The following is a 27707-nucleotide window of genomic DNA, read 5'->3' as shown; positions in this document are numbered from 1 at the left end:
CAGACCTCTTCTCTGCAGCCGTTGGGTATTATATTCTGCCTGAGTTGAACAGGGTTCGGGGGAAGCGTGTGGGTTTGGGTAGACCATATGATTGGAATCCCAAGTATCCCTATTCGGTATTGAAAGAATTTGTTCGGGAGGGTAGTTTGGGGGATGATTTTGAGTGGAGTTTTCATAACTTGATGAAGGAGAAGAAAGTACAAGAGGTGTTACCGATAGGTGGTCTTCAAAGGGAAATAACTTTGGCGGTGTGGCGGAATGTTTCGTCCCAGGCCCTTACTGGAGCTCAAAGTGACCTTGCCTGGTTATCTGTGTGCCAATTGTTGCCATGTAGGGCTGTGCAAGCAGTACGAGGTCATGTCTCCACCAATAAATGCCCATATATTGGATGTCAAGAATCGGAGTCAGTTCGGCATTTTTGGTGGGATTGTGTTTTTGCTTCCTTAGTTTGGAATGAGGTTTTGTGTAAGTTTTTGTGCAAGTTAAAGGTTAAGTTTACTTTAAGTTGGGAAATGATTTTGTACGGTCCGTTTGGCAATCAATGTAAACCGAAACAAATCGTGTTCTGGAAAATATTGAATTGTTTGAAAATGGCCTTGTGGAAGGCGAGGGTCTCAGCATGTTATGGGATGCATCATTTTTCTATGAATTATGTTCTTGCCTTGTTTAAGAGAGAGATGTTTCTTTATGTGGATTTACGGAATATGTTGTAATTGTTGTGGAGGATCTTCAATTGAGCAATTGTGACTTGCTTTGATGGTTGACACTTGTTTGCTGGTTTTCATTTTAATAAAAAATCGTCATAGTATCTGTTCTTATCAGTTTAATAGCTGATATGTCCTGCAATGCGGGACTAGTCTATTAAATGGATTTTTGGCATCGGGAGTTGGATTAGGGGCTTGCTCCGTCCGCTCCACGCATCGACCCGGTATTGCAGTACCTCCGGGAACGGTGCACCCCCTTTGGGGGAACCTGAGAAACAAAGAAAAGATTCTTCTTCTATCAAAAATGCTTTGCCTGTCTCTGTCTATGATCAAGTTATCCCAAAAAGTTCGACAGATTCGTACAAAATTTGGCGGAGCGGTATAATATGGGACAAGGACGAAATGATTCGATTTGGGTGAAGATCTGGATCCGGCTCGTATAATTTTTTTTTTTTTTCAATGATTCTTCACCATTGGGAGATTGGGCCATACAGTTGGTGGTTGTGGTGGTTGGGGTCGCAATGACGATCTGCTAGCTTCTGGTCTGTACCACAAATAATTATATTTTGCGGGCTGTGATGTTGGTAGATTGGGGTTAGAGCACCCCGGGGTTTTAGCAAACATCCAAACTGTCATTCAGGCAGTGCGGATCTTGTCCTCTAGAGACCCCTCAAACTATGTGGTGAACTACAATTAGAGCGGCCAAATTTCTACCCTGAGGTCTAAAAAGGGTCGTGGTCGCTATACACACCGCGAGGGGTTCCGAAATAGCAATAATGTTGCTCGCCAGTTAAAACAGGCATGGCTCCACCCTGAACAGAGAATGCCATGTCGCCAATGTAACGACAAGGAGACCGTCCCGCGCTGTGGTGTGGAGAGGGTGTTTGAATTGGTGAATGGAGCCACGAATGTGGCCTCAACCGCTCTTATTGCCAATCGGCCTGATCTATCCTCCCTCATCTCGTCGCAGTTCGTCCCCGATCCCACAAACCCGTTCTCCTCCGGGGCGATGCTGAGATCGGCCTCGCTTTTCCTCAAGTGTGGGTTGAGCGTACATAACACGTGATGCGGACGTGTGACAGGATTTTGAAAATGCCTGCGATTCATTCACCAGCGCCCGGGTGGATCATTGTCGAGCGCCACATGGTGGACGTAACGTTGGTGCTGCCACACGTCCTCCTTGGTCTGATCGGTCAAATATGGCTGGTGCTGACAGGCCCAAGGTATGACAGTAGTGTATATATATGTTGCTTCTGGGACACTCTCATTTTCCCATTGACGTACATGTTAATTTTTCCCCTCCCTCATTGCCCCTAAACACCTCTATTTCTCTCACCCTGTTCTTTACGAACCTTCTAACCTTTTGACATGTTATCCTTATTCATTAGACCACTTAAACAATGGTCCTTCTGTGTGAACCTGTGATCCTTCTGACCTTATGGACCTTTTAACCTTTTACTCTTAATATCATCTGGTGAATCATCTTTGGCCCACTCAAACAACGACCCTACAAATATTTGTTTATGTGTGGGAAATAATTTAATTCTCCTACAACTCTCCTCACCGTCTAGTACATTAACAAAAAATATGTTTGAGTTTGGTTCTTTCTCAAGATATTTTAACTGAGCTAAGATAAAATGGTAAACCTCCCTCAATGTTCTTGTTTGAGCGCCTCCAGTGCCACATACCATTTTTTAATTAAAGTATATATTTTCCTGGCAACCATCAAAGTTTTCCGTCCACTCAAAAATATTTCCATCTTTTTTACCCAATTCACCGGTATTTAAATTAATTCTCTTATTTGTTTTGTAAATTTTTTTACCAGTTGTCTTTTCAATTATACCTATTTGATATTTTTCACATTCGTTATGTTTACCATTTATATACCAAGGTTGATTACACCTCCATTCTTTAGTCTGGTTGGTACTTGGTTCTATCATTTATATAATAGTAAAAAGGCGGCGGTAGCCCGTTAAAATCCCTAACCCCCCTTTTTAACTTATCACTTATATACTTATATAACCATAAGGGAGACTATCAATTCCATTTTCTAAAATAAACCTCTTATCATCAAAAGCCCCCAATGCTTTCTTATTCACCTCTTCTGAATATAATTTATGTTTATAACTTCTTATTCCATTAATCTTTCTAAACTCTTCTTTCTTTGTTGTTAAACAGTTATAATAATCCTTAAAGTTTATTAGCGCTGAGGAAGCGCCTCTAGCGAATGACTTCCAGCCAGTGTAACGCAAATTCCTGTCACAGGAATTCTGAGATCATATAAGTGTGACGTGGCAGTTCCTGATTGGTTCGTGTTGGGGAACCCCTTCTCGCTGCCGACGTGACGTAAATTCGCGCATGCGCACTGGTGAAGCGTGAGATTCGGCCCAAGGTTCTTATTATTATTATTATTATTTTTGTATACAAGATCGAGGCTCGAACCATGATCGAGGCTCGAAATTCCATGCCCGAAACCTCAGCGCAATCCAAGAGGATTCACTTGTTGTTTCTTTAATGACATTTTTCTTTATGCCTTTTAACTTCTTATCAGTTTTTTCAACATTATTCACAATGTATTTATAAGCATAAGCCTTAGACCTCAATCCCACAAATTCACTCATGACATTTCCTCCTAATTCATCCTTAAACTTTCCAATCACCTTTTTATTTTTAGAAGAGAACAACTCACTCTCTGGACTGTAATTACTAGTGTCATAGATATTAATGTCATTTTTCATGTCTGAATAAACATCATCAGTATTAATTTGCAAAATAAAACTATCTGTATCCATATAAAGTAGATTAACATCATTTTGATATTTCTTCCTCAAGTTATTATAAAAGTAATCATACATTAATGACTTTGATAAATCAAGAATTGATGTTCCAATATAAATAGGTTTGTTCATTTCGATACTCTCTTTAATCAAATGGATCACACAAAAGTTCTCAGTAAAGACCTCAGCTCTAGTAAAACTCGGTCTATTAATTAATTTTGATGCTTGTTCCCAAGATGTTGATAGTCTGATATTTTGTCTTTTCCTCACATTCTCCATGGTCTTACCAAAGACCGCATTATTCATCAATTTATAAAAGTCTTTCTCAAAATCTGTTTTTGACTCTGTTCTTCTTTGTGTATTAAAATCAATGTACCCCTTCAACCAATGACTTTGATTGAACTTTAGAACCCTATGGATCTTCTCTACTCTTAGACCTTTTGATAAATATTGTTACGCAACCGTGATTAACACCACAGTTACGGATGGCCGATTGCGAGACTTTACACTCCCGAGGCGAAAACTCAATGGCGGATTCAAACTCAACACAAAGTTAAACGCGCGGAATGGCGGACACGGCGGAGCTCCCCCCCCCCCCCGCCGCCTTATCTATTAAAATCAAACACCCAGGAAACTGCGTTCAGATATATACAAAAATAATACAAGGATTTATTAAATAAAAGCAAAGACAGTGACAAAGCAGCGCCGGTAAATCTAATATCCTAGATCGGGACGTCCCCACACGACTGACAGCAAACACAAAACGAGGGAGATGAATTACGAAAAGAATACGTCACGTCGTTCAAAATGTACGCGGATGCGGGCTTATCTTGTCTGTCTTTCGTCGTCTTTGTGGCGGCCGTCCAACACCGCTCCTTTCGGCCCGATCGCACACCACGAGGTCCCTCGCTCCAAGTCCCACAAGGCCGAGCACCACGCACCAAAAAGCACCATGCGTCGACGACCTCCAACGCGGGCTGCACAGAGCAACCGAACTCCACTTGACCAGGGACAGGAAGGACTCCTTTGAACTCCACTCGACTCGACTCTCTGCGGGAGTGCTGGCAGCCAAGTGCCAACTGTTCAGTGCCAACTGTTCAGTGCCAACTGTTCAACGAACTGCCTGCTGTGTGCCAACTGTTCAACGAACTGCCTCCCGTGTGCCAACTGTTCAACGAACTGTCTCTGTGTGCCAACTGTTCAACGAACTGCCTGCTGTGTGCCAACTGTTCAACGAACTGCCTCCACGAACTGCCTCCACGAACTGCCTGCTGTGTGCCAACTGTTCAACGAACTGCCTCCCGTGTGCCAACTGTTCAACGAACTGTCTCTGTGTGCCAACTGTTCAACGAACTGCCTGCTGTGTGCCAACTGTTCAACGAACTGCCTCCACGAACTGCCTACAAAATGGCGTCCGACCGTCGCTAATATCTCTGGCCGATGACGTCACATTGGCGCACTCCTCAGCCAATAATAGCCTCCCAACTCGCCGGCTCGCCCAGGTCACGCCCTCTGCGGGCGGCATCCCACTCCTGACATCTCCCGTCCCCGACCCCGCGGTCCTTGTGTTATAACACGTGCCAGGCGAGGTTTGTAGGCCTTGGAGGTGTAAACGGTGGCGGCCAATTGTGGCGGTGGTTTTGGCCTGGTTTCCTGTCCGTTTGTTCCTAAGTCATTGTCAGGGAAAGGAATTATTTAATGTTGCGCTAAGGACCTAACTAATGTTTATGTGGTTTGCAGTGCCATAATGGACAAAGGTTTGACTACTAGGTGAAACTCACAGGGGCGTTACCTTTAATCCCTCACTATTTAACACTCGAACCTCGAGGTAGATCCACAATCATACATCTTCCCCCGACAAACGCCTAAACATCAAGAACTTATTACATGTAGAGTCCCTGTCACGACAGCCGAATACCTACCTATTCAGATCTACCTAGCTCTAGATGTTGCTCTACCAAATTCATAACAATATTGTCGCAAATTTCTTTGGTGTAGAACATAATTTTTCTTGTTATATAATGTAGTAAGTAATTTTTCTGTTGATTCACCTATATTAAATGATTGTTGATAATCACTTAACCACTCCTTCTTTGGACTTTCCTTTTCACAAGCAAATGGGAGATCTTTGTGTAGGTTATGAAGTTCCTCTGGATATTTCAAATCGACCTCAAAATAATAACCAACCTTTGAATCATCCAATTATTTTTGTGTAGAGATACATACATCTTGTAAAACCTTTTTGTAATCTTTTTCCTTTACCCATCTAAGTTTTCCATAAGGAAGAGCCTGAGACATTGCCCAGCCATACAGGTTGTTCGCATCATAATACATCAAGTAGGAGCTCTCTACCGATGGATCATAATTTGGAATGTACTTGTTATTTGCTTTAGCATATCTCTTTGAACAGACTTGTGAAATTCCTCCTCTCTTTGCCTTTTCAATCATCAAAAGCATATCAACATCGGTTATCAAATCCAAGTCTTGTTTTGTCATTTTTAACATCGCGCTCCAAGCCAATCCAGGAGCAGTGTAATAGTGAGCAGGATCCAATCCATATCCAGAATGACAGATTGTTCTGAAAGCCTCAAACACATCAGCCAACAAAAGCACATCAGTTTTGAGGTACAAATCGTGATACTCACCAAGATTCTTAATGTTATATTTTTTCCAAACATTTTGTGCGTGTACATAATCTTTATCAGATATATGACTATTTTTTAATTTGTTATAGAAATTTTCTTTTAAAGGAAGTTGTGTTTCATTGAATCTCTCAAATGAGTCCATATAGTCATAGGGGTAAATTCCCTTTTGTGTTAGAAAATCTTTATCTAAAAAATACTCTGAAAGACATGGAAACTCTTTTAGATTTTGAACCAAGTTAGCCAATGGACTTGCCATGAATTTAAATGTATCAAGAAATCTGATATGAGTAATAGGAGATGTGTGAATTGTTTTTGTGAATGAAATGTGTTTCTGATCCGTGTTTGGAATTGCTGAGATACTTCCAGAAGTCTTTGAGAGTTCCTTGATAAATAGATGTGTATCATAATGAGCGTTGTTATGAAGAAAGACAGGAATGAAAGAGGGGAGTTGATAATTAATATTACAACTTTGATGAGCCGGACCTCTATATTTACCAGTGAGATGACAATGGTCTCTAACCTTTCGACCTTTACCAATTTTCTCCTCACAAATATGACAGACATTGTTTTTTATAAATTCCCTTTTTTCTTTACTTGTTAAGGACATTGGTTTATTGGTTTCTCTCATTATCTTGGTTAATCGAACACAGTCTTTTTCTAGTCGTTTCACAAACTCCTCTGGGGTATTTGAGCCTCTATACATCTCTAACTTGTTATATTTATCACCAACGGATGATTTGATATAATAACAAAAACCACAAGGAGTATGTTTTTGATATTTATTTGTGTATGATTCTTTTGGATCTGGAGAAGCAGTATCAATTTTTTCTAAAATACTTTCAAAATCAGCATATATAACAAATGGATGTTTTATTGTTTTCTTTTCATCTTTGAATGTGATCTTTGAGTCTTTTTTAGGCATGTTGATTACCGTTGATTTATGTTCACCACAATAATTTGAATGTTTATCTAATCTTTCTTGTGTATGGAAGAAGTTAAGACAACGCATACAAATATATATTTTATTTGTTCTTTTACATACTTGTGGTTTTATTAATTTTGTAATATCTTTGATGTATGTATAATGTGAATTTTCGTCTGAATTAAAATATAGAAGATTAATATGAGTTTGTTTACAATTGTCAGAAAGCTTTAAAACCTGAATGTTGTTTGTTTCTGTTAGACCATAAACATTAACTGATAAATTATTCAACTTTTCAAATTTAGGAATATCATTTAAAGTCATCGGAAACTTTAGATCTTTTGTATTTAATGTATTCTCATATTTTTTTATAATGAGATACTCTTTCATCATGAAAATGTGGAGGATGTAAGTGTGCTAGAATAGACCAGAGAAAACATTTATTGTCTTTATTTTTGATATTGATAACTGCTTTTCTATTTTTGATAACACTGGGTAAATCAATGTAAGAAGAAGCTTTTAGAGGATCTGATTTAAGAATATGAATGTCTATGTAAATAATTTTTCCTATATTGAATCCACTTCCTACGATTGAATTATCCACATCTTGCTCTTGTTTAATAAGTTCATCATAGACTGCTGATGTTTTAAAATCTTGATATGAAGATATAAAGTGTGGCTCAGTTCTCATGTATGGTGTATCTATAACTCCTTCGTCCTTTGTCATTTCTAATTTTACTCCCATATAAAATTTAAGTGGTTTCATTTCTTTTAGTGTTTTTTCAATCAACGTTTGAACAGCAGGTTTAACTATTTCTACAGCATCAACTATAGACCCTGGTTCAGGAGGTTTGAAGTTAAAGACTCTTATTTTAATATGTCCTTTGAATGCACCATCAGAGTTTTTAATAGTAAACAATTTTGACAAGTGTTTGTTAGTTTTAAGATGGGCTTTAAACCCCTTCTTGAGGATGGTTGTTTTACAGACCTTACAATGTTTTGTTTTAGGTGGAAGAGGGGAAAGTTTGTTAAGAATGTTGTATGTATGTTTTGCGGTGAGAATATGTTGTTTATAATATTTTACTTCCTTCTCGCAAGTATCACAATAAACCATATTTATAGCGTGAGAAAACGTGGTGTTTTATATATATCGCTGTGCTTAAAATAAAACACTTTTGAGCTTTACAGCTCCGTTTTATATATATCGCTGTGCTTAAACTAAAACACTTTTTCACTCAGAATCATCGAAGTCATAACTATCACATGAATACTCAGAATCATACTCAGAGTCATCAATAAAGCTACTCTCATAACTATCATTTGAGCACAAACTATTAGTATCATAACTATCATCTGTGTTCAATGAAATACTATCATCACTATCGTCCGAGTTCAATGAAATAGTAAAATCTTCACTGCTGTAATGACTCATATTTAATTAGCAGAAAAAACCTTTCCATCTATACCAATATACTTTCTTTCATTAACGGATTCAATCTCTACATTTTTAATATCAAAAGTTATCTTTAAATAATCTCTAACTATCATAGAACGAAATGACATTTCACCAGAAATATTAACATCATTCATTTTACTTAGATCTACACCCTTTGGATTATTAAAGTAAATACAAATTTCTCCACGAGTATTGTTGATGGTCTTATCATTCTTTTTCAAAGTATCGTGGTCAATCACTTTTTCAAGCTTTGAATAAATTGCCAGGAGTAGAGGAGAAACTTTTGTTAGATTTACTTTAATGGATGTCTTTCCAGGTATAGTTAGAGCTCTTCCTTTAAATGAAATAGAGGGGCTCATGTTATTTTCCATAACTGGTTTTACCCAAAAATTTCCATATTTATCTTTGTTCAATTTAACATCTTTGACATATTTTTCTATATCTTCCACCGAAGTAGAGATTGATTGAAATTTGTCTTTTGTGCTTTGAAACATTGTATTTATTAATGAATAAACTTGCGTTTAGTTTAAGTAAAAATTTACTATATAAATATGATAAGTTCTGAAGGATATTTAGAATTTCCAGACTCTCCATATGATAAATTAGAGAATTGTCCGGCTTGTGATAGAATAGGGCTTAATAATGAGGGTTCATATAAACAATGTATTTTCTGTGATTTAATTTTAATTAATGATAATAAAAAATATAAAAAAATATATAACTCTTTTAAATTAGAACCAAAAATGAATTACTTTACAAGATTATTAAGAGAGATGAATGTTAAGTATTGTGATGATAATACACCATTTCTTTCAAGGGAAGAGACTATTTGTATTGAGGAAATGTATAAGGGTTTAATGATATTTATTATTCAAAATAATTTTAATGGAAATGTTAATACAAGATACTATATAAATAAAATAATGAATTATTTTGAAATTAAACCCGAACTCAGGATAAAATATAGAGTTTCTAAAATAGCTCAAAAAAAGTTAGATGACTTGTTTTCCAAGTATATAAATGAATGATTTTTTACCCGTTTGGGAAAATAAGATAAAATTTAATAACCATAAAAACATTCCAAATTCATTGAGATGTCTAATAGTTGGTTCAAGCGGATGTGGGAAAACCTGTTTACTTTTAAAGATGCTCCTTGGTTCTAATTTTTTAGATTATGATAATTTAATAATTTTTACAAAGTCAAGTTTTCAACCCGAGTATCAACTACTCTCACAGGGTTTTAATGCGGGTCTTAAAAAGGAAGACATTATCGGTTTATTTAAACTTCAAAACAAACTAAATGATTATAATATTGAAGATATAATACAATTATTTTGTGATACACAGAAATCAAAATCGAAACCAAAACCCATAACTTGTATTCTCAGTGATAATACGGATGATATACCTTCACCTCAAGATTTAGATAAATCAAAAAAGAACCTCGTCATCTTTGATGATTGTGTTAATGAGAGAAACCAAACAGTAATGGATAGCTACTATACAAGAGGGAGACATTCTTCTTGTAATTGTATATATCTTAGTCAATCATATTTTCAACTCCCTCGACGCTCAATAAGAAACAATGCCAATACTTTTATTTTATTTAAGTTAAATTCAATAGATGTAAATAATTTTTGGAGAGATAATTGCTCTACGTTATGTAGTAAAAAAGAATTTGAAAATTATATGAAACACACGATTGAAAAATATAAATATATTGTTGTGAAACAAGATGAGATATTAAAGGATGTATTTTTATTTTAAACATAATTACATATATAAATGACAACAATTATTATTAACCTTGTGGGTAAAACTGCTTCTGGAAAGAACTTTCATAAATCTAAACTCTTGAATAGTAAAAATGAAAAGATTGTAAGTTTTTTTTTAAAAACACCCTATGATTCGTTTTGTGAGTACTACAACCAGAGCAAAGCGACCAGGAGAAGTAGAAGGGAAAGATTATTACTACATTTCAATGGAGGAACATATGCGATTGAGGAACGAAGGTCAAATATTTGAGGAGGTCTCTCTTGGTTCTACAAAATATTCACATTGTAAGAGTGAGTTAAATAAAGTAAAATCTAATGGTCTTGGGATTTTAGAAACTAATCCTGAAGGAATGAGACAAATTATTAAACAATTGTGTGGTGATGGAGTTAAGATTTTATCATTCGGTTTTGATATCGATGAGGAGACTCAACGCAAACGTATGAAAAGCAGAGATACAAGTATTAGTGAAGAAGAAATAACAACTCGTATTAATACCAATAAAGAATTTGATGAAATATTTAAAGAAAAGGATTTATTTCAACACATTTACTATAATGATAAAGAAAAGGAAAATTTTCCCATTGACCTTTACAATTCATTAAATGATATTTTTCAATAAATAAATACAGAAAATGAATACCGAAGAAAGAGCAAGAAAGTTTAAAGAACATCAAGAGTTGGTTTCAAAAGTTGTAAAGCAACAGGAAGAGATAAAGAAGAAACGGAGACAGAAACTAACTGGTGAAGAAGCCTTTGAAAGAAAACAAGAGAAATTTTTTAAACCGCTTTTAAAAACTCAACACCCTACAGTTCCCACGGTAGAATTTACTCCGAAAAGACTTCAAATGCTCAAAGATTTCAGTCAGATAACAAAACAAGAACTTGGAAAATTAGAATATAATGATGAAGAATTATTTCAGAAACTTGAGGAGGTAAATCAACCCCCTAATTATGTAGTGGAAGCTCTTCAAAACAATGAATATTTGGCAGATTCAAAAACCAGAGCAGGTCTCATTCCAACAGAAGAACCAGCAGTGTTTCATCTTGTGGAAGAAAAGGTATTGATATTTAATGATGAATTGATGTTCTTGAGTTCTACTCAACCAAATGTTAAATTAACTCCAAGATTAATGTTTCTTCTAACAAACCCCGGATTCAGCGGTTCAAAATATTTTGAGGAACCACTTGATATGGAAAGAGAGGAAGATAGGGTATATATTGAGTTGCTAAATGCACTTGATTATGGAGTTTCTGTTGCTGGTAAAAGTAAGAAGAATGAGAAGGAGAAACATATTATTGATGCTTTAAGTAAGCTTGGTTCGGGTGTTAGTTTTCTTCCAAATGACCCATCACAATTAGTTAATAGGCTATTATTGTTGTTAGGTAGTAAGAAGGCTGGAAACAACAATTGTTTTAATGAATCCTCAGCCATTTTAGATCAGTTGATGAGCATGAAAATAATTAATAAATGTCAATACAAAGATATTTTATTAGATATTAAATAAGATGAGAAGCACAATTCTTAGTTTTAATTTCACAACGAGCGATTACACAGCTTCATTCCCTTACCCACTACAACTTGACCCCCTTACCTCATATGAGGCATCTTTGTTGTCAATGGAAACTTACAATACCCTTTTTAATATCACAGAGAAAAACAACAAGTTTAGTTATAATCCAGGAAGTGGATATAAAACTATAACCGTTTCACCTGGAGCTTACGAGATTTCTCAAATATCTTCAGAAGTCTCTCGCCTTATGAAAGAAAAGGGTGATGAACCAAAAAATATTGTAATAGATATTCAAAAACACACTTCAAAATCAACTATTAAACTTAAAAATAATTATAAAGTTGATTTCACGATTGAAAATTCGTTTAGAGAGCTATTGGGTTTCTCTTCAAAAAAGATTGAAAATAACGGGACGTTTTACAGTGATAATGTTATCCAAATATCCTCCGGTATAAATTCAGTATTAATTCATTGTGATTTGATTGATGGTGCTTATAACGATGGAATAAGAACAAATACAATATTTTCATTCAGTGCATACTCAACCCCGATTGGTTATAAATTGAATATGGAACCAAAAAATCTTGTCTATTTACCTGTGTCAGGAAAAACCATATACAGAGTAAATTTTAGGATAACCGACCAAGATAATCGTATGATATCCTTTAATGATGAAATTATATCCATCAGAATTCACCTACGTGAAGTTTTTCAATAAATAAATAATGGTTATTGTGAGAAAACATGAGTTGGGAAAATATAAAATAATTACAGGGGAGGGCATGTACCTTTCACCATACTATACAAGGTATGTGGGTAAAGGATACTATAAACCTAAGAGACAACGAGGTGTAGGTCATCAATTTCGAAATAAAGGAGATGGGATAATTGATACTCTAATGGGTATTGGTTCAACCATCCTTAAACATAAAGACCTAATTGGTTCAACTGCTTCTGCCGTGGGCTCCGTTGCGGGTGCTATAAAGAGTATAAAAGATGCTCAAAAGGAGTCTCATAAATTACAAGCAATCAAAGAAATAAAAAAAGGTAAAACTCAACTATCTTCACAAGAACGACAAAAAATCATTAAAATACTTGGGTCAGGGTTTCAACGATTTTAATACTATATAAATACAAGTATGGAAGCGATTGATAGTATCTATGATTTGGATGATACAATTATCATTTCAAACTCCACAAAAAAGGAAGACTATTTTAAGGTAAATGCTATAACAGGAACAGACTGGAATTCAAACGGAACAAAAAGTTTTGAAATAAATAATCAACAAACTTACTTGAATATAGCTGATAGTTTCTTGCTGTGTAAATTTAAATTCACTAAGGCTGCGAATAATACTAATGCTACACTCGTAAATGATTTCTTCTGGAAAATGTTTGACAGTGTCCGCCTGTATATTGGAACACAAGAGGTTGAAGCGGTTGATTACGTCTCTGCTACATCTGAAATGATGAAATTTACACTATATTCGTTTAGTGATAGAATGGGTAAGGGAGCTGTTGAAGGTTTTATTCCTGATATGTCAACGGGAACAAATGCTGACCCCGGTTATAGTCAAAGGAAGGCAATGTATAATGATGACACAAAACCAGAGAATAGTTTTACCGTAGCAGTACCTCTGAAAGGTATATTTAGATTTTGTGATTATGACAAAGTTTTGTATGGTCTTAAAATTAGATTTCAACTACAAAGGAATGATAATGTAAATAGATTGCTTTTTGGGGCTCAAAATGCTTTTGGTGATAATAATAAATTTGTTATTAATGATTTGTGTTGGTATATTAGTGAATATACTCCTAATCTTAAAACGGAAGAGATGTTAAATAGAAGACTTAACTCAAAGAAACCACTAAATGTATCATACCTTAAAAGAAGATGTCAACACGTTAAACTGGAACACACTACCTACACTTGGAATTTAGGTGTTCTTCAAGGAAAGCCACGATACCTATGGCTCATTTTTAAGAAACCAGATGGAGATGAAGGCACTGATAAGAATAATGCGCTGAGTGATAATGCTAAGGTGAAACAACTTCGGGTTTCTCTTGATGGCACATTTTATCCGCGAGATAGATTGGAAATTGATTGGGAAAAAAATGATTATGCAGAAGCCTACAAGTCCTACCAAAAGGTGTGTGAAAGTAATGGTAATAATGATCCTATTTTGGATATGGTTGCGTTTCAAAAACTTTATACAATCTACGCAATTGACCTGAGTTCTCAAAAGGAAACTATAAAGTCTAATCGAGTGGATACTTCTCTATACATTGAAAGAGGGGAGAGTGAAGAGGTTAATGCATATTGTTTGCTTTTGGAGGAAACAGAATTACAGATTAATACAGATAATGGTGTTATGATTAATATCACATAGGTTTTTTCTCATAAATAAATGGTTGGGGTATATGTTAATCAAATCAATCTTAATAAATTAACATCTTGTATTCAAAATCAAAAGCCTTGTATTATTAATGTTAATACAATTCAAAGAAAAGGAGCTGTAAGAATTGATGTTTTACTCACACACACACAAGTAAAAACACTAAATGATGTTGGATCTCTTAAAATTAAAATGACGAAACCTATGTTAAAGAAATATTCAATAGACGAGTCAAGAGGAGGATTTCTCCCGTTTCTAATTCCTTTATTTGCTGGTTTAAGTGCGGCGGGAGCATTGACTGGTGGTATTTCAGCAGCGGTAAAAACTGCTAACGAAAGGAAGGCACAACTAAAAGCTCAAAAAGAATTGGAAAGACATAACAAGGAGTTGGAGAAACAAATTAGTGGAAGTGGTGTAATTGTAGATTTTGCTCAAAAACTTGAAAGTCTACCTGATAAAGCTAGATTGTTGGTTGGAGATATGCTTTCCTCTACCGCTCAAGCGGGTGTTAAACTAACTAAACGGGGTAATGGATTGTATCTTTCTCATAAATAAATGGATAAATGGTTTAAACAATTTGGAAAGAATACAATGTCAAATATAGAACTAGCTAAGTATTGTAAAACACTAAAAATTGATAATGTGGTTATTTGTATGAGAGATGAATTAATACATATAAATAAGAATACAAAGAATATTATTATGAATTTAGACACACAGAATGGCTCTCATTGGGTTTGTATTCATAATAGTCAGGATAAATATTATTTTGATAGTTATGGTATGCCACCACCTGTTGAAGTAATACAATTCTTACAGAATGGTGTTTATCAAACATTTCAAGTTCAAGAAATTAATTCTAAATGTTGTGGTCAATTATGTTTATATGTATTATTTCAACTCAACAATAATGAAAATTTTTATGATATCATTTTTTATCTAATATAAATGACATGTTGGAAAAGATGGTTCTATCTTTGGAAAATCCTCTCAGGATATTGATTTATCAAATTATTATACAAAGGCACAGGCTGAACGACAAAAATATAGTGTAAGTAAAAATATTAATATGAAGAATACTTGTAAATTAATCAATTATCCAAACCCTACAGATGCGAATGACTTAATTAGATTAAGTGATTTATCACAATATATATTTTTAAAGAAAACAGCACGTTTTGTTAAACAAGTAAAATTTACAACCACAACACCTGGTTATACTGACCATACACCTTTCCTCATTGAATTTAACTACCTGCTTACAATTGAATTTTATAAAGAAGGACATATAGTTAATATGCGAATTAATAAATGGGGGTATGATATGCCTGATTTAGGGTATAATTGGTCTTTTTCAATAAACATAGAAGACCTACATGATTTTAATCAGTCTCGTAAAGAAGAATATTATCCACTTGGTGAGGATAAGGATTTATGTGGAAGTACAATTAATAAACAACAAATACATGGTTTTAAGAAAAGAAAAATATATGATAGTATAGCGATGGTTAGCATGACAAAGAAGGAAGGTCATGAGATAAGGATAGAAAGCCAAGGAATACAAACCAATTTGGTAGTGGGAAGATGGGGTGGTATTACCTGTCATAATATTAATCTCACATATATTTCTGATACATAAATGGCAGGAAGAAGACTACAAGAGAATTATAATTTTTGTATTCAAGGATACCTACAAGAAAAGGGTGCTCGGTATTACATTTACATACCTTATGATTTGGAGCATATACATGGGAATTTTGTCATTAAAAACTGGCCTTATACTGATATTGTTAAACCCACAAATAGAGACTTGTTTAAAATATTAAATAAAAATGAACTTCTCAAAGTTATGAAATATAAAACTCTTTTAGAAATCGTCAACAAATCTTATTGGTATCCTATTATGAGAAAAATAATTATAGATACAAGAATATCTCAAAATCCAGATGAGTATATGTATAATATTCTTTGGGGTTCAAACTCAAGGGTAGCAAGGGATGAGGAAGGAGTTGAAGAAGAGAAGGAGGAAAGAGAGAAAAGAGAGAAGGAGGAGAGGGAACAAAGAGAGAGGGAGGAGAGGGAGATTGAAATCAGAGCGATTCAAAAAAGAGTGGATGTATTACAGCAAGAAGATCAATCTCAACTCACCGAAGAGGAAAATAAAGAAAGAATGAATGCTGTGAAAATATTGATATCAAAAATTGCTAAGATAAATGAGGAAGGAGTTAAAGAAGAGAAGGAGGAAAGAGAGAAAAAGGAGAAGGAGGAAAGGGAGAAAAAGGAGGAGGAGAGGGAGAAAAAGGAGAAGGAGGAGAGGGAGGAAAGGGAGCAAAGAGAGAGGGAGGAAAAATATAAAAAGATGGAAATCAGTGAGATTCGTAAAAGATTGAGTGTATTACAGCAAATAAATCAATCTCAACGCACCGAAGAGGAAATTAAAGAATTAACAACTCTTATGAAGATAATGGTTTCAAAAATAACAACGTCAATGTCTTCAATTTCAGGGAGGAGATTTAAACGAGAAAGTGGTGAAGAAGAAGAAGAAGAAGGAAAAGATTATGTGATTGATGATGTTGGTGTCATTGACTTTAGTTAGTTTTTATTTGTAAATAAATGGAGGAGAGAGTGAAGGCATTCCTTAGGATTCTTTATGTTTTAAAAATAAAGATTGAAATGTATATGTTGAAAACCAAAAAGGTTTTGATACTCTGTCGGAATTTTTCTGATAAATAAATATGAGTTATTGTCTCAAATGTAAAAAGAAAACTAAATCTAAAAATATCTCTTATGTTAAAGCTAAAAATAATAGAGTTTATCAAAAAGGAATATGTCAAGTATGTGGCTCTAAAAAGTGCCAATTCATCTCTCCTAAAAGAGGAGGAGACATACAAAAGTTTCTGTCAGGAAGTAAATTTACAACAACTGGAATTCCAGGGGAATTACACCTTCCAGGGTATTCTTTCTGTGGTCCAGGAACAAACTTGGATAAAAGATTAGATGAGGCTGACAATCCTAAACCTTGGTCTAAACCTACAAATAGGGTTGACGAAGTGTGTATGAAGCATGATATTGCTTATGGGAAAACCACTACGTTGACTGAAAAACATAAAGCCAACAGCGAAATGTTGTATAATTTGTCTTTGATACAAAATCCAACGTTGAGAGAGAAAGTTGATAGGTTTATTGTGAGAAATTTGATAAATGCTAAATTGAAACTTGGTCTTGGTTATTCCTCAAAAAACTATTAGGCTCTAATGATGTCATCAAGACTGAGGAGCTTTTGGCTGAAGAATTACACAAACCTATAATCACAAAGTTTAAAAGAAGGAAGGTTTATTCTAAATACACCGACCACATATGGTCCGCTGATTTAATTGAATTGAATAATGACAGGGGATACAGGTATGCTTTAACCGTTATTGATTTGAGGAGTAGATTTGCCTGGGTTGTCCCTTTAAAAAATAAAAGGGGTGATACTTTAATGTTAGCCTTTAAGCTAATATTTGATCGGGATAAAAGGAAACCAAAGAAGTTATGGACTGATGAGGGAACAGAGTTCTATAACAAAATATTCATGAAATTTATTAAGGGGAAGGGTATTAAATTATACAGCACCTTTAATGAAGGAAAAGCAGTTGTTATTGAGCGTTTTAATCGTACTTTGAAAGAGAGACTATATAAAAAATTCACACAACTCGGTTCTCAAAAATGGGTGTATTTAATTCAGGATATTGTAGATAATTACAATAATACAGTTCATTCATCAACAAAATCAAAACCATCGGAAACATTTACAAAATTAGAATATGAAAAGGAGATTAATTTGAGAAAGCCCAAGTTTAAAGTTGGTGATATTGTAAGAATATACAAATGGAAAAGTCATTTTGAGAAAGGTTATACACAAAAATGGACTCGTGAATTATTTAAAATCATTGATGTAATGGATACAGTCCCTTGGACCTACAAATTATATGATTTAAATGGAGAAGAAATCTTGGGTTCATTTTACTCACAAGAATTACAAAAAACACAAGTAAGCAGATAATACCCTTGAAAATAATAAATAAATAAATAAAATGTAATGGGGATACGTTTTTAAATCTGTGAACCCCAAACACAGAATCCCACAACTTTTCAGTTGGGGCTTAACTTTTGTGTGTGTATAATGGGGATACGTTTTTAAATCTGTGAACCCCAAACACAGAATCCCACAACTTTTCAGTTGGGGCTTAACTTTTGTGTGTGTATAATGGGGATACGTTTTTAAATCTGTGAACCCCAAACACAGAATCCCTCAACTTTCCAGTTGGGGCTTAACTTTTGTGTGTGTATAATGGGGATACGTTTTTAAATCTGTGAACCCCAAACACAGAATCCCTCAACTTTCCAGTTGGGGCTTAACTTTTGTGTATGTGTGAGTGAGTCATAATAATATACAAACCCTAACCCAACCCCATCCCTAACCCAAACCCATCCCTAACCCAACCCCATCCCTAACCCAACCCCATCCCTAACCCAACCCATCCCTAACCCAACCCCATCCCTATCCCAACCCCATCCCTAACCCAACCCCATCCCTAACCCAACCCCATCCCTAACCCAACCCCATCCCTAACCCAACCCCATCCCTAACCCAACCCCATCCCTAACCCAACCCCAACCCATCCCTAACCCTCACATTCAAAATCCCAACCCTAACCCAATCCCATCCCTAACCCAACCCCAACCCTAACCCTCACATTCAAAATCCCAACCCTAACCCAACCCCATCCCTAACCCAACCCCAACCCTAACCCTCACATTCAAAATCCCAACCCTAATCCAACCCCATCCCTAACCCAACCCCATCCCTAACCCTCACATTCAAAATCCCACCCAAACCCTAACATAATCTTTTTTTTCTTCTTTTTTTAAAATATGTATTTCATTATTTTTTTCTTCCTCTTCTTCCAATTCTGTCTTTCAAGGCTTTCAAGTTTGAAGAAGTAGAAATGGGAAGAAATAATTTTCCAGCATTTTCCTCCTCAAACTTTCTTGATATTGCTTAAATCAAGCGTCATTAAACAAAGAACATTGTTCATTGCTTTAGAATCCAAAGAGTCTCCAAGATGGACCCCACAGGTAGAGTCTCCAAAATAAAACCAACTTTCCAAGTTCCCAAGGTATAACCACATTCCTGTTGAGCCTCCAAGATAGGTACCACATTCCGAGTCATCAAAACAAAACCCCCATTCCGAGTCTCCAAAAATATAACCATCTTTCCAAGTCCCCAAGGTAGAACCACAATTTTCAGAAATATTGGGGGTTTCCGTGATAAGTCTCACATAGTATAACTGCGGACCATCAGGGAAAACTTCCCTTTCCCAGTTTTTTAGGGTTTCTATGATGTGTCTCACATAGTATAACTGCAGACCATCAGGGAGAACTCCCCTTTCCCAATTTTTTAGGGTTTCTATGATGTGTCTCACATAGTATAACTGCGGACCATCAGGGAGAACTCTCCTTGCCCAATTTTTTAGGGTTTCTATGATGTGTCTCACATAGTATAACTGCGGACCATCAGGGAGAATTCCCGTTTCCCAATTTTTTAGGGTTTCTATGATGTGTCTCACATAGTATAACTGCGGACCATCAGGGAGAACTCTCCTTGCCCAATTTTTTAGGGTTTCTATGATGTGTCTCACATAGTATAACTGCGGACCATCAGGGAGAATTCCCGTTTCCCAATTTTCAGAAATTTGTGGGTCTCCAATGTATGACTTGTATTCTGACTCATCAAGGTAGAACTTGTTCAGTGGGTTTTGTTTTGATAACTCACAACAAGTATCATCATGGTAAAACTCTTTTTCAGGATTTTGTGGATCTACAAGGTATAACTCTTTGGCTGGATCATCAAGGTAGAACTCGTTCTGGGGGTCTTGGTTGTTCAAAAAGTCTTCAAACAAAAAAATAACTTCATCCCAAGTTGTGTTAAAAGCAGAATTTTCATTTCGTATCTCAGATACAATTTCCTGTGAAAGAAAATAACAATGTATTAATTTAATACAATATTTTTATTTGTATAAATCAAGCTCTATGAATATTAAAATAAACTTTGTTAACTCTTACACGAGTCTCATCTAAAAAAAAAAATTAAATAAACAATTAATTAAATAAATAAATAAATAAATAAACAAACTTACCTCCATTGATAAGACGTTCGAGTCCAGTTCATCAATCTGAAGGTTGAGTTCTACACAGGTAGTAGGACTCCAAGGAATAGCAAAGTTATCCCATTCCATTTCGGCATAGTAGTCCATTCTCAAGTGAAGCAGAAAGCGTGTTTGAAAAAGCCTGTGTGGTCGGTGCCTTTTATAAGAAGGGCTGGGTGTGTGTCATTTCCTGTGGAAATTCCCTGGGCGTGTCTTAACTGGAAATGATGTGATGGAAATTCCCTGAAAATGATGTAATGTATTACCTGGAAATGATACAATGCTGAAGAGTTTATAAAGTGGGTGGGACTTAACAAAGTGGGTGGAGCTTAGCAGAAGTGGGCGGGGCCTAGTAAAATGGGGGCGGAGCTTACCAAAAGTGGGCGGAGCTTACCAAAAAGTGGGCGGCGCTGGAGGCGCTCAGACAATAACATTGAGGGAGGTTTATCATTTTATTTTAGCTCAGTTAAAATATCTTGAGAAAGAACCAAACTCAAACATATTTTTTGTTAATGTATTAGACGGTGAGGAGAGTTGTAGGAGAATTAAATTATTTCCCACACATAAACAAATATTTGTAGGGTCGTTGTTTGAGTGGGCCAAAGATGATTCACCAGATGATATTAAGAGTAAAAGGTTAAAAGGTCCATAAGGTCAGAAGGATCACAGGTTCACACAGAAGGACCATTGTTTAAGTGGTCTAATGAATAAGGATAACATGTCAAAAGGTGAGAAGGTTCATAAAGAACAGGGTGAGAGAAATAGAGGTGTTTAGGGGCAATGAGGGAGGGGAAAAATTAACATGTAAGTCAATGGGAAAATGAGAGTGTCCCAGAAGCAACATATATACACTACTTTGGTGGCCACGACATTTAATCACCGCGATAGCGCGGGGAAGTAAAATGCTTCGGAGGAGCCCTTCTACCAACGCGCCATTCTTTATCACTGAACCGGCAGATGTGAGGAAACCTCTCATCTTCCAGATGGCCCCTTTATCGTGGACTACTCCGTGAGCGTAGGCCGAATCTGTGTAAATGTTGACGGCAAGGCCTTCCGCCAAGCTGCACGCTCTGGTCAAGGCGCACAGCTCCGCCTGCTGTGCGGAAAATGTAGGTGGAAGACGCCCGCTTTCTATCGTTTCGCTATCTGAGCACACAGCGTACCCGGACAACAGGAACCCGTCCCATGCGCGCCTAGCTGATCCATCGACATAATATGTACAGTCGGGGTAGTCTAGGGGATTGTCCTTTAAATCTGATCGCACTGTGGAGACTAGCTGCACAACGTCGGCACACACATGGGGTTCGCCCTCCTCAGGGGTGGGCATCAGTGAGGCTGGGTTGAGTGTCGTGCAACGTTCGATCGTGATGTTGGCTGCAGTGATCAGTGCGGATTCGTATTGCATTAATCTAGTGTTTGACAAATGCTGTGTGCTTCGCTGTAGCAACAGCGAAGTGACGCAATGCGGCACCCGTAGCATTACTGGGTGTCCCATAACAATGTCCGCTGTTCTTTCTACTGCGTACCTGGCCGCTGCCACGGCTTGCAGGCACACCGGAAACCCTTGTTCGACCGGGTCTAACTTTTTACTAAAGTAGGCCACCGGCCGCTCCTTATCCCCATGGGTTTGTGTCAAGACTGAGTGGGCGAAACCTCCCACGGCGTGAGTGTAAAGGGTAAATGGTTTCGCATAATCCGGGAGTCCTAATGACGGTGCCGTGACCAACGCCTTTTTCAGCCCTACGAAACATCGCTTCAATTCATCCGTCCATTCCAATTCTTCCGGAGCGTTTGATTTGGTCGCCTCGTACAGTGGCTTAGCCAGTAGCGCAAAATCAAGTATCCAAGTGCGGCAGTATCCCGTCATACCTAGGAAGCGCAGCATTTGCCGTTGCGTGCGTGGGCGAGGCATCTCCATGATAGCGGTCACCCGTCCAGCATCCAATTCCCGTTTCCCTTGCGAAATGGCGTGTCCCAAGTAAGTTACAACCTTCCGCACAAATTGAAGTTTTGGTCTGCCTACTTTGTGGCCTTTGGCCGCCAAGGCCTTTAATAGGGCCATGGAATCCTTTTCGCACGCCTCCTTAGAAGGGGAGCAAATCAACAAATCGTCAATGTACTGCAACAACACTGACCCTCCCTTCAATTCCACATCCGCCAGGTCGCGGTGCAGCGCCGGGAAAACAGAGTGGGGCTATCTGAAAACCCCTGAGGTAGTACTGTCCAAGTATACTGGCGCCCCCTATGGGTGAAAGCGAACAAGTATTGTGACTCAGCCGCGATAGGCACAGAGAAAAACGCAGAACAAAGGTCAATAACTGTGAAGTATGTTGCGTCCGACGGAATTGACATCATAAGGGTCTCTCCATTCGGCACTAGTGGGTGTATACCTTGTATCACCTTGTTCACCTCCCTTAAATCCTGTACAAACCTCCATTTATCTTTTGTCGGCTTTTTTACTGGCAGAATTGGTGTATTGCATGGGCTGTTAGTTTCCACGATAATTTTCTGCTCCACCAGGGATTGAATTACTAGTGCTATGCCTACGTCGGCCTCGGGTCGTAACTTATATTGTTTCACGTTTGGCAAGCGCATCCCCGGCTGCACTGATATCACTAAAGGTTCGGCGTCTCGCATCCGTCCAACCTCGTCGTCCCACCGAGGCCATAAGTCGTCCGGCACCTCCGCCAGGAGGTAGTCTGACTCACCCGGGTCCGTAAGCACTGCCCTCATGGCATAGGTGCCCTTAGGGGGCAACTCTACCTCTTCGAACACTCCATCCCTCAGTTGTGTCTTAATGTCAATCGAGTACCCTTCACCATTATTGAGCTCCCTCACAGTCCAGTGGCCCCTCTTAAACCAATAACCTTGTAAGGGAACTTCCTGTAATCGCCCCACCATCCAACCTACACTTTCCGGTGGCCACCCCTTGGCAGTAGTGAGGGTAACATGGGCGGCCGCTCCTGCGGGGTATTGGGTCAACGCACGCTGACTCGCGGATAGGATTACCTCGATACCTATCCCCTCGCGGCCGATCCATATTCGTGATAAATGTAGAGGCGTGCGCTTGCCCAGCTTTTCCTTAACCTTCTTTCGGTAATTCTCGTCCTCGCCCTTTGCATTGTAATACGCCGTGCAGTGGGGTGGATTATCCTTTAAGTGTTTTATCGAAATTTGGTGCAGTTGTAGCCAATCTCGCACAACTGAGCTGTCCAAACACACATTATCTATGATATGTGTCCAAGTAGCCAGAGCCCCTTCATCCAAGCGCCACCAATACGCGGTGGGGCCGGGACGAGACAATGCCATCATCAACGAGTCGTGTTTAGATTCCGCGACATCTACGAAAACTCCCTGCTCTGTACATGAAATTTGACAGCCCAATCGGCACAGTAAGTCCCGTCCCAGCAAATTTGTTGGGGCGGTAGTGGTCATCAAGAAAGCATGTTTAGCCTCTAGCGGGCCGCATGTTACACGCACTTCCTCCGAAATAGGAAGCGATTGGGGTAAGCCCGAAACGCCCATTATTTGAACGTTCCTCGCCGTGGGGCGCAAAGATGGCAGTTGCCCCTCTTTAATTGTACTGCGGGTCGCGCCCGTATCGACAAGAAACTCTAATTGTCGTCCGTCCACGTCCAGCGTCAAGGTCGGCTCCTCTGCCGGCATCATGGTCAAGAGAGGACACTCCTTAGGCGACCCGCTAGCGTCCCGTCAAGAGGCCCCGCGATGGCCCTGGTACGGAAACCCCCTACGAGCACTTGGGCAATCGCGTCTCCAGTGTCCCAATTGCTTGCAATAGAAGCACGGTTCCTGCGGAAATGGCGGTGCGGAGGGCACAGGTCGTCCCTCTACGACACCCCTTCCACCCAGCCGTCGGTCTGGCGGCCCCCACTGTGACTGGTTTACTTGTTGCCATTGCGGCGGACCCTGAGGCGGGGCTCAGGTCCCCTTCGCTCCATCCTGCGTCCAACTATTGGGGGGTGGTCCAGGGTTTTGGAGAAGGGGTCTTGGTGGGTGCCAAATTTGGGGAGGGGGTCCTGGTACGGTCCAAATTTGAGGGGTTTGAGGAGGAGTAGGAAGCGGAGGAGGTGGGGGTTGCGTCCATTGTGTAGGGATTTGCTGTCTGGCCTTGTCCATGTCGAGTTGTCCATTATCATCGACATAACCATCACACCAGTCTTCCCCATCACAAATCCAGTCTCCATTGGGATAATCGCCTCTATAGGTGGGCCATTCTCCGGGGGTCTGTCGTGCGCGGGGGTTATAGACGTGGGGGTTATCCCGGACCGGCCCCCACTTTTGGCACTGATCGCGTATGTGGCTCTGACTCCGATCTCCCCTTTTATTTTGATTAAGTTGAGCCCGTTTCTCCTGGACATACATTTGCAATATTTCCTCCTTAATATCCTTCTTCTCCTCTAAGGAGGAGCCCGGGCATTGTTCCAGCTTGTCGCATAAATCGTTGGTTGTCATTCCCTTCCAGCCGAAAAGGACGGACTGTACCTGTTTCTTTAATGCCGGTCGGAGCCCCTCTATCAGATATTGGTTTACCAATGGTTGGGGTAGCCCTATCAGCTGCATCGGACCCAGTCCTCCCCAGCGCGCGATGGCCTTTTCCAACCTTTCCCGATAATCTCCAATGGATTCTCCTGCCTTTTGTTTTATGGCCCCGATTTTTCCCCAGTCCGGACCTCCTGCTGGCAACAGCGCCAGCTCGATGGACTCTAGCAACCGGACCTTTAGATCCTCCCATTGTACTTGTGTTATCTGGCCCACTCCTGCCGCCCTTGGATCCTCCATCGGCCACTGTGCTCTTTGTCTAGCCCTTTCCCATACCTTGGGTGGGAGCACGGATACTCCCATATGGGTTATGTCTCGATAGTCGCACTCGCCAACTAAAAACCAATTCGACATGGTTGGTACTATCTGTCGTGGGTCATCGATAAGCAAATGTTGAATCCTTTCCCGCATTACTGATAAAGCGGGTTCTTTCCATGGTACCCTTTCTCGAACCCCCTGACCTTGAGCATTAACTCCAATAACTTGTAAGGGGCACAATGTTTTCCTTTCTGTTATTTCCTTACATTCCAATGGGGTAGTTTGGGGGGTCTCGTTCCCATTACAGCCTACCAGTGAGGGGTATAACCCGTCCTGTCCCTCTGGTGGCGGGAACCCTGCAACACCGGTCCCGTTATTTATCCCGTTAGCCCTGAGCTGTGCAAACGGATTTCCCTGGCTCGGATGGTTCTGGGGGGTAACGACCTTCGTGCCGTGTGGTGTCGGCCCCTGGGGTAACTAGGGTGCGATGGTAGCGGGGTTGCAGGGAAGTGGTGGCGGGGGCGCAGAGAGGATAGATGGCGCCTGAAGCCCCGGGACAGGGCTTAGGTCTGGGGCTGGGGAGGGTAGATTGGTTACTACCTCCCCTACCGCGGGGTCTGGATTTTCAACGAGCGGCATCAGTCGCGCGTTAGCCTGCCTCTCTATTTCCTTAACCGCTTCATCCTGCATTTTATTCACCTGTTTCCTCAGGCCCTTGAGTTTTAATACCTCACCGGCCAGGCTGGCCTGTTTCGACCTTGCCTGTCGCTTCATCGCTTCTTCCTTCCACCAACCAAAGACTTTCCAATAGTCAGGCGGGAAGTGTTTCGTGTCCTGTTCTAACTTTTCTAATGCCTCATACAACGCGTCCAATTTTTCCAGCGCAAAAGACCCTCCTTCGGGCCACGGTTCACCTAGATCCTTAGTCAGCGCAGCCCATGACTTCCCTGGTCTCGCAGCGTCATAGCCATGCCTCCCAAACATGAAATATGCTGGGGTATTTCTAAGAGGTTCACCTGCCTTTACAGTCTTATTACCCATCCTAGAAAAATTTAGTTTACCGACGTAGCCTTGTACCCGCGAGGTTCGCCCGCCTGCGTGAGGTACGGCCATCCACCTAACTCCTGAGAGGCTCGCCCGCCTACACAGCTGTCTAACCTAACCGTTCCTTACTTTCCTGGCGTCCTACGCCCTTATAATACTTCTAACCTTACTTTAGGATTCCAATGTCTCCTGGGTAGGCCTCGGATTGGGACGCCGCCCTTATCCTTACCCTCACAACCCAGAGATCTATTATCCCTTACCCTCGGGCGCCCAACGTGGGGCACTTCCCCTTACGTAACGTTACCCTGACGAGTCCATAAACAGTCAGTTGCTCCGGGACCCAAGCGGTCCGTATTTAAATTTGGGTTCGTGGTTCAGGTCTGAGCAGGAAACGGAACAAACGGCACCCGAGCAAGAGAGTGGGTTACAATTTGGACTGACCCCCAGGCTATAAAGGAAAAAACAAAAGAAAACCACAGCTCACCTGACCCGGATCAATTGCCAGCTGGTCTCACCACTCACTTGCCTGGGACCGCGTCCCGGACTGCACAGACTGATCCCACCGCTGCCACCATATGTCGGAATGGGACTTAGAACTTGGGACTCAGAGGACTCAGAGAAGGAGCAACGGATATATTTATTAGAACTCGTTTACACAAGCTTGCGGAAAACAGAATGTCGCATGAAGCTCACAAAAATGACCAACACTACAACAAGATTCTCTGAAAGACATTGATCAGGGCTTCAATATATATATGAAAGATAGGGGTGTGGTTTAACATCAGGACAGGAGACAAAGGGTGGACTCACATGGCCCCTACCTAAGTCCCTGTTGTTCAATTAGTTTAAGGCAGTCCGAGGCCAGACAAGGGCCAATATCATAATCATTGAAGCTTGAAGGGAAATCATTGAGGTTTGAAGGGAAAGAAGGAGATAAGGAGTGAAGCTGTCATCAAGACGGATGTTAAGATATGGAGGAGTATAGCAACAATGCAGTTGAACCGTGGCCACAGAATGGGAACAAACTCTGGATTGTAACAGGTAAAGAGATCAAGCCATTACAAGGCATGAAATCACATAAAGTATATAATGCTTCAAAGGCATTTTCAAACAACAAAGTAATGTAACGAAAAGTCCTTTGGTGGCAAAGTATACACAAAGAATTAAGTTAAGCACCCCTACACAACGAATTAAGGTAAGCACCCCCTAATATATATTCTTTGTGTATATGTATACATTGGCATATATTCTAAGGTATGTGAGATCAAATAATGATTGGTATGACATTAGCAATTATCCATTGATGAAATTGAGTGATCAAAGTGAAAAAAAGTGATTGGTTGAGTCAGTGATCCGATCACGTGGGTCCTACACACGTTATTGACGCAAAGATCGCTAGAGGTCATCTCAGAACAATGACTGTACGTTAGAAAACATAAACGTCATCCACACTGTCCGTGATGGACC

The 27707-nt window shown here is 39.2% G+C and overlaps 1 long non-coding RNA gene and 1 other non-coding gene across 2 annotated transcripts in view; both read left to right on the top strand.

Moving 5' to 3' along the window:
• The first annotated feature begins 773 nt into the window (after positions 1-773).
• LOC137437142 (U2 spliceosomal RNA) lies at positions 774-962 on the top strand. Its single transcript, XR_010986441.2, has one exon. It is a non-coding gene; the product is annotated as a U2 spliceosomal RNA (small nuclear RNA).
• A 723-nt stretch (positions 963-1685) lies between these two features.
• Positions 1686-27707, top strand: part of LOC144888328 (uncharacterized) — a 36330-nt gene continuing 10308 nt past the window's right edge. Inside the window, exon 1 of the long non-coding RNA XR_013620921.1 lies at positions 1686-1927. This is a non-coding gene — a long non-coding RNA (uncharacterized LOC144888328). The remainder of the gene's footprint in view (positions 1928-27707) is intronic.

This window comes from Myxine glutinosa, chromosome 11 (assembly GCF_964187855.1).
Source record: "Myxine glutinosa chromosome 11, kmMyxGlut1.1, whole genome shotgun sequence".
NCBI lineage: Eukaryota > Metazoa > Chordata > Myxini > Myxiniformes > Myxinidae > Myxine > Myxine glutinosa.
Note: the sequence above shows the minus strand (reverse complement) of the source record. Positions and strands in the feature narration are given on the sequence as shown.